Source organism: Meleagris gallopavo, chromosome 25 (genome assembly GCF_000146605.3).
Source record: "Meleagris gallopavo isolate NT-WF06-2002-E0010 breed Aviagen turkey brand Nicholas breeding stock chromosome 25, Turkey_5.1, whole genome shotgun sequence".
Taxonomy (NCBI): domain Eukaryota; kingdom Metazoa; phylum Chordata; class Aves; order Galliformes; family Phasianidae; genus Meleagris; species Meleagris gallopavo.
In genome coordinates, this window is record NC_015035.2 from 1,227,040 (window position 1) to 1,237,222 (window position 10,183).

Genomic DNA, 10,183 nt, shown 5'->3' on the forward strand with positions numbered 1-10,183 from the left:
GAGATTAGTAATCAGCAAATTCTTCAGATACAAAATGCGGGCTGTGCGTGTGCCCATTGGCAGCATGTGGGAGCTCCGCTCGTGGCGTGCAAACTGTGCTGCTGAGCCTTTCCAGAGATCAGCAGCTGTTTAGGACCGTGATTTAAAACCCAATTACAGGCAGTGTAAAATCCCTCTTATTTAACTCAATAATGTGTAATGGGCTCAGATGGGATTTCTTTTGTTTATCTACATGCGGTGCTTTTTTTTTAATATCGTTGTCTTTAAAATCCAGTTAAAGCCATTTTCAATAAAGATCCTCTGTCTGAAAAGAGGCAGAAGATGCTGGGGAACAAGGAAGGGCTGTGTTGTCTGTTGTCTGTTGTCTGTTGTCTGTTCTCTGTTCCCAGTTCTCGATCAGAGAAATGCCCTTAAAGCTGGCAAAGCAGCGTTCGAAGCTGCAACCTCCAAAAGAGGGGTCAGAAACTTTAATTTCTCTCATCTAGCAGAACAAAAAGGAAAATCTTCTGTAAATATATCAGGGAGGAAAAGATCAGGGAGGTCTGAAAGGTATTTGTGGACCATAGTGACACAAGGAGATGAACTGCAAGCAAAAAGGTTGTGAAATTATGGCAGCTGTTGGACTCCCTTCATTTTAAGCCAGAGCATGGCTGGCTCTTGAGAGGAAGTGCCAGGGAAAGTTCAGGGTGAGTATTACCAAAAAGTTCTGCTCAGATGGAGTGATGATGCATTAGCACACACTGCTCAGGGACTGGTGGGGTCACCATTCATGGAGGTGTTTCAGAAATGTGGGGATGTGGCACAGAAATGTGATGGATGTGGAGTGGTGTTGGACTGGGTGATCTTAAAGGTCTTGTCCAATATCAATAATTCTATGATTCTATTCTATGATTCTATTGTGCAACACAACAGCCCACAGGGAAGGCATTCAAAGGAGCTGGGAAGTTCTTATGATCCTGGAGAGCTCACTCACGTAAGAGACATCCCTGCTGGGGTATTGCTTTGTAACTCTATGCTAAAGCTGTGCTAGCTTCTCTATGGAAATAAGAGTTGTGAGAAGCCAGGCAAAACCAAATAGCTTTGTCTGGTTTTCTCTTCTGCTTTTTCATTTTCAAATTGCACGTCATGTAATGGAGCCAAGACAGCACTCACACCTCTCCACTCCGCAGAAGCTGAGAACGGATCTGTAGAAGACCAGGAGCTGCTTTGGAGGTGTCTATCTCTTTTTCTGCCCATTTTGCTCCATGCAGCACTGAATCAGACACTTAAAGCATCAGTGTAAATACAAGTAGCTGAGAATACCTTCACTGTAGGTGGAGAAGACATCCCTATTGTCTTACAAAGCTGCATGTTGGCTCAGAGATTTCCTTCTCATACCAGCCCATTAGACCAGAAATGGAAATGTCTCAGTGTCACAGACACACAGGAGGGTGTTTCAGGGAAATTAAATGCTAAATCGATTACATAGGCTTAGCAGATTTCCTAGGGCTAAACATGGAAAGAGAAAAAACAAAGTGGTTTTAATGACTTAACTGAGCAAACATAACAAGAAAGTGATGAAAAGGTGAGAAAGATAAGACAGAATAAATAGAGAGAACTAACAGGAGCTTGCTATGCAAGAACAGTATTGCACTAGGGAGTAACCCATTACTCATACTGCCAAAGGTACAGTATGTGAGGTGGAGGCTGGTCAGGTAAAAGCAAGGGGTTTGTTCTGCAACAGTTTTTCTTCCAGAGAAGCAAATAATAAGCTGAAAAAAATACATAAAGGAAAGTGAGCAGGATTCTTTTCTCTTCCCTGTGAAGAGAGTTTTGAGTGGGCACCTGAGCATTAGTCTTTTAACTTCACAAAAAGAAGACTCTTCCTCCCTCATCTGGGACAGCAAAATGCTCCATGTCAGCATGTGACTGCCAGTGACATCTCTGCTCTTCACTGCAGCAAGATGGTAGAGAGCAAAGAGCTTCAGGCTCTGCTCTGGAGCCTGGGGATTCTGAAGCCCTTCAGAGGTGTTGTTTTAGAGATGCATAAAGGACATTCTATGATGCAGAGCCCTCCAACAGAAAATTACTCTCTGCTTGGCTCTTGCAGTTCATGCATGACCAAAACGATCTGAGATATCAGCACATTCCAGCAGAAAGTAATTAATTCTTTTAATAACATTTTCCCCCTTGTGAGGTGAGACATATACACACTCTATACCTCACCATGCATTTATTTCTGGGCAGCAATGCCTTCCCTGCTGTCCTTCAATGTATTGCTGTATCAAATCAAAATTTAACTTTATGGAAGGTGAAGAAAGGCACAACAAAAAAGAAGGTCCCTATTTGGCAACCTCATCCATAACAGAGGATGGCATAGCTTCACCAGAGCTGACTTTTCACATGCTACACAGAGGAATTCCAACATGACAGGAGTTATGGAGAGGTTGGTGTGGAGAAAGCACAGAGTACAGAATTCAAACCAGGAGGAATGTGTGTGGATGCAAAAAAAGTAGCTCTGTTTCTTGACAAAAGGATGGTGGGTGCACATCTTGCCAAAGAGAAAAAGCTGTGGGGAGTGAGGAGAGCAATGGCAAGAGACAAGGGGTAGAGAATGGGCATAGACAAATCACAGCAGCCTTCTGACTGAGGTCAAAAACTGCCTCCTGAAAAGCTTCCACTCATGCAGTGAGGTTTATTGTCCTCAGCCAGGGACACAGAGATCTTTGGGGATGGCCAGAAAAGGGGAGGTGGTGTCCGCAGCACACAGCCAAGGGGAGCACCAACACAAAGTGCTCAATATAGGCTGAAGATCTTATCAGGACACTACTATAGCTACGTTTTTTTTTAAAAAAATCTTTTTGTATTCTTAGTTCCTCCTGTTAGACAAGAGAATTTGGTCTTAAAAATGCATTTCAAAGATGCTACACATTTTTTTTGTATATGTCTTTACCTCAGACTGATAAGGAAATACTTCTTCTGGAGTGACTCCTGATTTTCAAAGCTTCTGCTGTGCAGACTGTCGCACTGAAAACAGCATTGTGTTGCCCTCTGGGAGGAGCAATCCCAGAAATTAGAGATGTGCTGACCTTAGTTTAGGATCACTAAAAATAACTGAGGATGCAATTGATCTAAAGGGAGATGCGTGATGGAGAAAAGTGAGCACATCTCTAGGCAAAGAATCCCGATTCCTTTACATGCTCTGGAAATCCCAAGGGATCTCAAGGCTTGGTGACTCTGTCAGACCCCCACGTTGCCTTGGAAAGGAGTGAGAGCTGTGCTGGCACCTGCACCTCACTCAAGGTCAGGTTCTGGTTGAGTCTCCATACCTGTGGTTGGGTCCTTCCCACACTTCACAGCAGTGGGGTCAAAGGAGGTCATGAGGGATGCACGATTTAATGACCTTCCGAGTCTTGATTTTGCCAATATTTCTGTTTAACTTCAGTATAATTATTTCTATGTGTAGAAGATAAGAAGTGGGTCAGACCGATGGTCCCCTTGCCCAGGGCACTGTCTGTGGCAGCAGCAATGGAGTTTCTATTTAAGGAGAGCATAAGCGCACGGCTGCGTTCTGCAGTCCATTCCCATCGTGTTCACCCAGCATCTATAACTGCTGGATTAGAATTACCTGACAGGACATCCCTGCCTTGTCCCTTTAAATACGCCTCTATAGACTTGCTAGCCATGACTGTGTCTCGTACTTTTCTCAGCCTGCCCGCTCGATCCGCCTGCACAGCCCAAGGGGCAGCAGGCTCCAGCAGTCCCATCCCCACCACGTCAAGAAGTGCTTTCCACTGTTCTAAACTGCTCCTTTGCCAGTTCCAATGGGTGCCTCCTCCTTCCTGCTCCATAGGATTCGGTCAATAGCACGAGTCGAACGTTGCTGCTTATCTTCACAAAGCTGAGCGCTGGGCTGGAAATCTTGTGAAATAAGAAATCTCCTCTTTGTGTGTATTTGTGCAATCACACGCAGCAGGATGCTCCAGCTTCTGCAGAAGGCAGTGGTGATGTGAAGTGTTTCTCTTAGGATTTTTTTGGGAGGAAAGTTAGCATTTCTCTGTGCATTGTCTGAGAGGGAAACTCAGTCCTTCAGCTTTATACCTTATTATGAGCCCTTTGCCACGACTGTGACATCTATGGTATACTTAAATTTCAGTCTGTGTTGTTTTATTGGTACTAACACTGTATAGTGCCTGGCTGCATTCTGGCTGCAGTCAGAAATATAGAAATAGATCTCACATGAAGAATTTATTGAGAAAGCAGCTCTCAATTGTCTTTTCCTCCTTACCTCAGAGTTGCTAGAAGTGTAAGGTTTTCTCAGATATTTCTAACCCAGAATCACTTTTGTGCCAAAATACAGCCTCCTAAAGGCAAGAACAGGTACATTAGAAATTACTTTCCTGTTTGCCAATTTTCTTTGCCATGTGCATCGTCCATGTGGTAGTCAGTCTGCTTGGTTACTTCGACCAGAGTATCTTCAGCAAACCGGATCTCCTCCCCAAAACCACAGTACCTCTTTTTTTTTATTATTATTTAAATAATCCCATATGATTATCTGCCATGAGGATGTGGGTGTTTTTAGCAGTTCTGAGAAGTGAGGCTGGAAGATGAGTGCTAAACAGTGACATCTGTCTGCAACGTTGCCTTGTCCAACCCTTCTGCTGCTCAAGGCGAGCTGTTGGGTTCTTGTGTTCTGTTCAGGCAGCAGGAGCACCACTGAAGCCATGGTCTGCTCATTTAGCTAATCTGTCTCAGCTTGGTGATGTCCCTCTGGACCAAGCCAACCTCTCTCCTTCGGTTCAGTCCATGCTGATGCTGTCATTTGGATGAGCTTAATATTTCTCCCCTTGTGTGCAATAAAATGGAATCCCTCTTGTATTTATACAAAGGGCGTTCCGAAGTTAAGGTGGCTGCTCAAGGAAGAGACCAGAATGTACAGATTACGAGATGCAACCTACCATGTAATTAAGTGAGAAGAGTCAGAGCTGATGTGTGTCTTTGGGACAATTACCTGTGATTCCTCACGTGCTGTTCAACGGATGGAGAGGGGAGCAGCCAGGGAACAGTGGTTGCATCTGGCTTAGCTTGACAGTCCTGATGAATAGGTGACTCCAAGTGAATTTCTATAGGGTTCCTGGCTCTATAGAGCCACCTCCATAGAGGTGTTCACGAAGCATGCAGATGTGGTATTTACAGACACGGTTTAATGGGCAATACTGGTGGTAGGTGGACAGTTGGACTAGATGGCCTTTGAAGTCTTCCCCCATGCTTAATGATTCTATGATTCTATGAGCATTTCCATCCTGTATGGCTGAGATCCAGCTTGATCCCACTGAGACATCAACAAATGGATTGAAAAGTGTCAGCACGTTTCTGGTAAGTGGGCCCTCTACTAAGGCTCTTGTAGGCCATCAGACTTTTGTTATCGGTGCTGGGAATCCACAAGCAAGTCACGAGCTGGAAGCTCCTGGTCAGGAGTGTGCCTCTTGTTGGTGACGTGAGGCTGAGCTTGTTGGCTGTGCTTTCCTTTTGCCGTCTGCATTCACACGGAGGTGTCTGACTGCATCTATGAGACAAAACCAGACTGTGTCTCCCACCCTGGGTGCTGGTCATGTTAACTACAGGCAGCAAATTGCACAGTAATTCCTCTTTGAATTACTCAGTAACTTGGAAGATAATTACCAGGTAACCTGCAACAACTTGCCCTAGCTACTGCACGGACATTATTTATATGACACTTGCTATGTGATTAAAGAGCAGGTTGCTAGCTGGAGGTACTCTGGGAAATGAAAGGATACCTGAGGAGTGACTAAGAGGAATGAACATGTAGTGCTCAGTGTATCTGAGAAACATAGGCGTTATCCTCTTTCACTTCAGGCAAAGTCAGAGTCATTTTCCCTCTGCCCTCTGAAGCTGCCTGACTGAAAACCACATTTCTGTCCACTTTACCTTCAAGGACCAGAAAAACCTCCATAAGTGGTGTGCTGGATGGAACCATCAAGGGAATGACCTTGGCACCACTGACCCCCCTTCACCCATGAGTTACCTCCATCCACCTCCTGACACACAAGTGGAAGATATGGAAGATACCACAGCTGGGTCTGTTTTATTCTCTTTTGAGCCTCAGTTAAAAGCAATCTGAGGCGAGGAGCAAACTGGTGGTCTGTATCCATGTAGCACCTGTTATGTGGAGGTCTTTCCTCACGCACAGTGCAGTGTCTGTGGTCTGAAAATACTAAATGCAGTTCAATAGACAGTAACATGTCGTCTAAATTTAACACCTCGAAGGAGGAAAGCCTAATGGCATTTTTTATATAAAAGCGAAAGTATAAAAATGATTTACAACAAATAAATACCACCAGCCCCCTTATCTCGGTGCTGATTCAGGAAGGCATACAAGTATGTCCTTTAGTCATGACGACTTTAATAGATGTCTTGGATGGGAGCATTTTCCTGACTCAGACTCTGATCTGAAGCCACACAGAGCAGCGCACCATTACTCACAGTATTTTAGGGGTGAACTTTGGAAGAAAATAGTGTTTGTTCAGCTCCAAGCAAGCCAGCTGACATGACGATGCCTCTTCTGTAGGAAGGGGGCCATGCACTGGGACGACCTGTGATGGTTCCCTTGGTCGTAAATGAGAAGCTGGAGCTGCAGCAGCCAATGGGGTCTTTCTCACAAGGGCAATGTGTCAGGCATATGCCAATCCTCCCGTTACTCTGTGCATTATTTCTGTCTTTGTATCTATTCCCCTTGTTATTTTTTTTTTCCATTTTATTATTATTAATAATAATAATATCATTTATATTGATAGATAAAATCCCAAAGACGTCTTACAGTCCTTAACAGCCACCATGCCTTCCTTCCAGCTTCCTCTCAAGCCACCAAATTTGCAAACGAAGCAAAGTGAGCGGCCACATATCAGTCAAAACTCAGCATCACAGGACGTGTTCTCCTGATACAACAATTCCAATTTCATGCAGTGACATTTGATTGACTTTATGTCTTACAAAGCATTTTCCTGGGATCGTTGATCCAGGATGATCTGCTGTCTGCTTGTGTTCTTCAGCTCACAGGTTAGAAATACAAAATACTTGAGGAGATGGGCCCAGCAGACGTGCAGATCCAGCACGTATTCCTCCCTTCTCCATCGCTGAGCTGGCCATGCTCCCACCTGCCACCCAGGCACATTTTCAGGTAGGGAAAAGCTGAGCTGAGCAAGCCCTGGGGTTTCTCAGCTGTGTGTCAGCTCAGTGCAGCAGAGAAAAGACATGCAGACCAGAGCTGGCCAGGACAAGGAATTTTCCACCCCTTACTTCCAATGAATGATTTTTGTTTTGTTGGAAATTTGTCATAGAATTTCTTCATTCAGTGCCCCGAATCAGATTTTTTTTTCCGGTTATTGTTTCTTATCTCAGCCCCAGAAGCATGAAAAGAAATAAAAATATCTGAAACAGAGGGGTTTTTGATTCTTTACCTTGAAAACATTTCAGCAAGGCATTTCAGCTGTGTCTGCGGTGAGACCATGAAGTTTCCTAACAATGCCCCTTGCTCATTTGCCAAAAGGCACTCTGTTAGGCTCCAAAAACAGTAACACAGAATTCACTATATTTGGGCAAAAGCAAGTCCATTTGCTGAGGACAATGCATGTGACACCTCACCTCAGTCTCTCTACCCCTCTTTTCTGCCCTTCACCTTTCCTCTGTTTTCCCAGTGCACTGAGGTGCACCCTTAGCAAATACTTGGAAGAGTTGTTCTGCAGAGGGTTTGCTTATGATTTCTGCAAATGTCAACAAGCATGGCAGCAAAGTGATCTGAGGCAGAAAAACAAGAGCAGCCCACAGGAAGACAAGGACATTTTTCTCTATAGACAACCTTGGAAAGCAAGCTCTGCTATTTCTGTGTATATTTGGACAGCCCTTCCAGGCTGTGCCTGACTAGCCCTATGTTCATCCCACTAAAGAATTAGCCCTAACCCTAACTCCAACCCCAACCCCAACCCTAACCCCAGCCCTAAATCCAATCTTAACCCTAACCCTATCCCTAACCCAAAATCCATTCTATCCTGATACAGGTTTCCTTGTGTTAAATGGGAAAAAACCTTTGCAAAGTGGGGAGGGAATGTTAGTGAGCCCATCATCTTTGCAAAGCTGTCCCCATCACTGAGGCTATGGGAGATAAATTCTAGGATATTTCTCCCTTCAAGAAAAAATAACCCTCAGTCAAGACACCCTGGCATGGTGCTAACAGGAAGCTTTCTTAATTGGTGGCCAAATCTTTATTCAGCCTCTCTTCATTTACATGCAGTATTTGATCAAGTGGCTTGTAGTAAAGTTAATGGGATTTTTGCCTTAATTAAAACCTAAATGAGGACTCCAACTGGTCTTGTTTCATCTAATCTGTACAAGCACCATGGCTTTATATGATGCTTTACAGAGAAGCTGCAAAATCCCTGCTGGGAGCAAGTGCATCAGTCAAGCACAGTGAGTGGAGCTCTTTACACAGCTGTAAAGAAGAGGGGATAGGAGGATCAAAGGCTGAAAAATAAAGTTGGAGTGAGATTCTTCAAGTTCCTAGGAGCTTCTGCATGCTATTTGCTACATTCAAGTGGACAGCATGAGCGCCAGGGCTGGAAAAGGGGCACCTAGCCATGGAGCAGGGCTGTCATAGAATCATAGAATCATGAAGGTTGGAAAAGACCTCTATGATCTCCAAGTCCAACCCCAGTCCACCCCCAAGATGCTTACTGAGCACATCCCTCAGTGCCTCATCTCTGCTGTTCTGGAACACCTCCTGGCACGGTGATCCCACCACTCCCTGGGCAGCTGTGCCACCGCATCACCACTGTCCTTCGAGTCCATGGGCAGAAAAAGGCTCTGTACATTTCAGCTTATCCTGCAGTGAGCAGGACCATGCTCTGGAGATGCCAGATGTGCTCCTGGGGCTCTTGCTGGTTAAGGGCCAAAGTAAAACTGAATGCAGGAGTAAAAGCAAATGGCCTAGGTAATTGTTTGTGCTCCTTTCACAAAGGGGCACTGGAGGACTCCTGGGTGAAGTCATTTGCTTGGCCTTGGGTAGAAAGGAGCCCAGCCAGCAGCATGCTGTTTTCTTGGCCCCATGCTTCCCCTTGCACTAGCCAGCACTTTCACTGCAACAGGAAGAAACTGTGATAACACATCTCCAGCTCAGCAACACCCAGAGCCCAAGAGCCCAAATCCTTGATAAGTTGCATGCAAAATCCAAGGATTTTGGAGGCGCTGGCTCCATCTTGGGTTGGAGTCCAGAAAGAGTCCAAAACCCAGAATACACACCACCTCCTTCTGCACAGAGCTGGTCCAGCCTGTGGGTTTGGACGTTTCCAGGTGACAAGCCCAAAGCAATAAAAGAGAGCAGAGGTTAAAATGCAGTTCCAATCTTGACACACACACTCATCGATTTCACACAGCACAAAGGCTCATTGACCCACATTAAATGGCAGCTGTGGTGTACGCTGGAAACCTCACGTCTCCACAGGCACCATCCAACACGTGTTGATCTAATTCTTGGAAGTGACCCTGATTCTGCTGGCTGGCAACCACCCTCCAGCCCAGGAAGGCAGCCCAGCAGTCAGGCCTTTGCCTCTGCAGTGCATCAGTTCCCAGGCAAGGCGGGCAATGGTAGGGGGTCATAAACAGAGGTGGCATTTGGAAAGGTCAGAAGCAGCTTAGCAAACAAAAGCCATCACTGGGAGAAATCAACAAGAGAAAGCAAATATTTCTGCGCTCGTTGGTTGCTGCACATAACGGTGGCAATGACATCAAGAGCAGGGAGGCAGCCGGGGTGAGACTCAGTCATGCTGTGGGCAAATGCCTCCTGCTCCTCCCTGGGAGATGTTATCTGGGCCAAGCCAAGACATCCAAAACCCATTAGATAAGTCTTCTGTTTGTTTCCCTGCGCAGCTCTGGCGTGACACATTGGCTTGGGATGAATGTCTTGAGAAATGCTCTGTAATGGGGTATCCCCAAAACTGGCCTCAGTCCAGACTCTGCAAGGACTCTGTTTCGCTGAAGAGCACAACCAGTCTTGAGTCCCTCCTGTCTATGGCTGCTGGCTCCCACCATGAGCCTCCAACCAGCCTGTAGTGGTGGCAAAGCTTTCTGCTTTCTTTCCTTCTTGCTGGGGAGCTCCTTTTTCTCTCTCTGTGCCTTAATTTCTCCTGCTGGG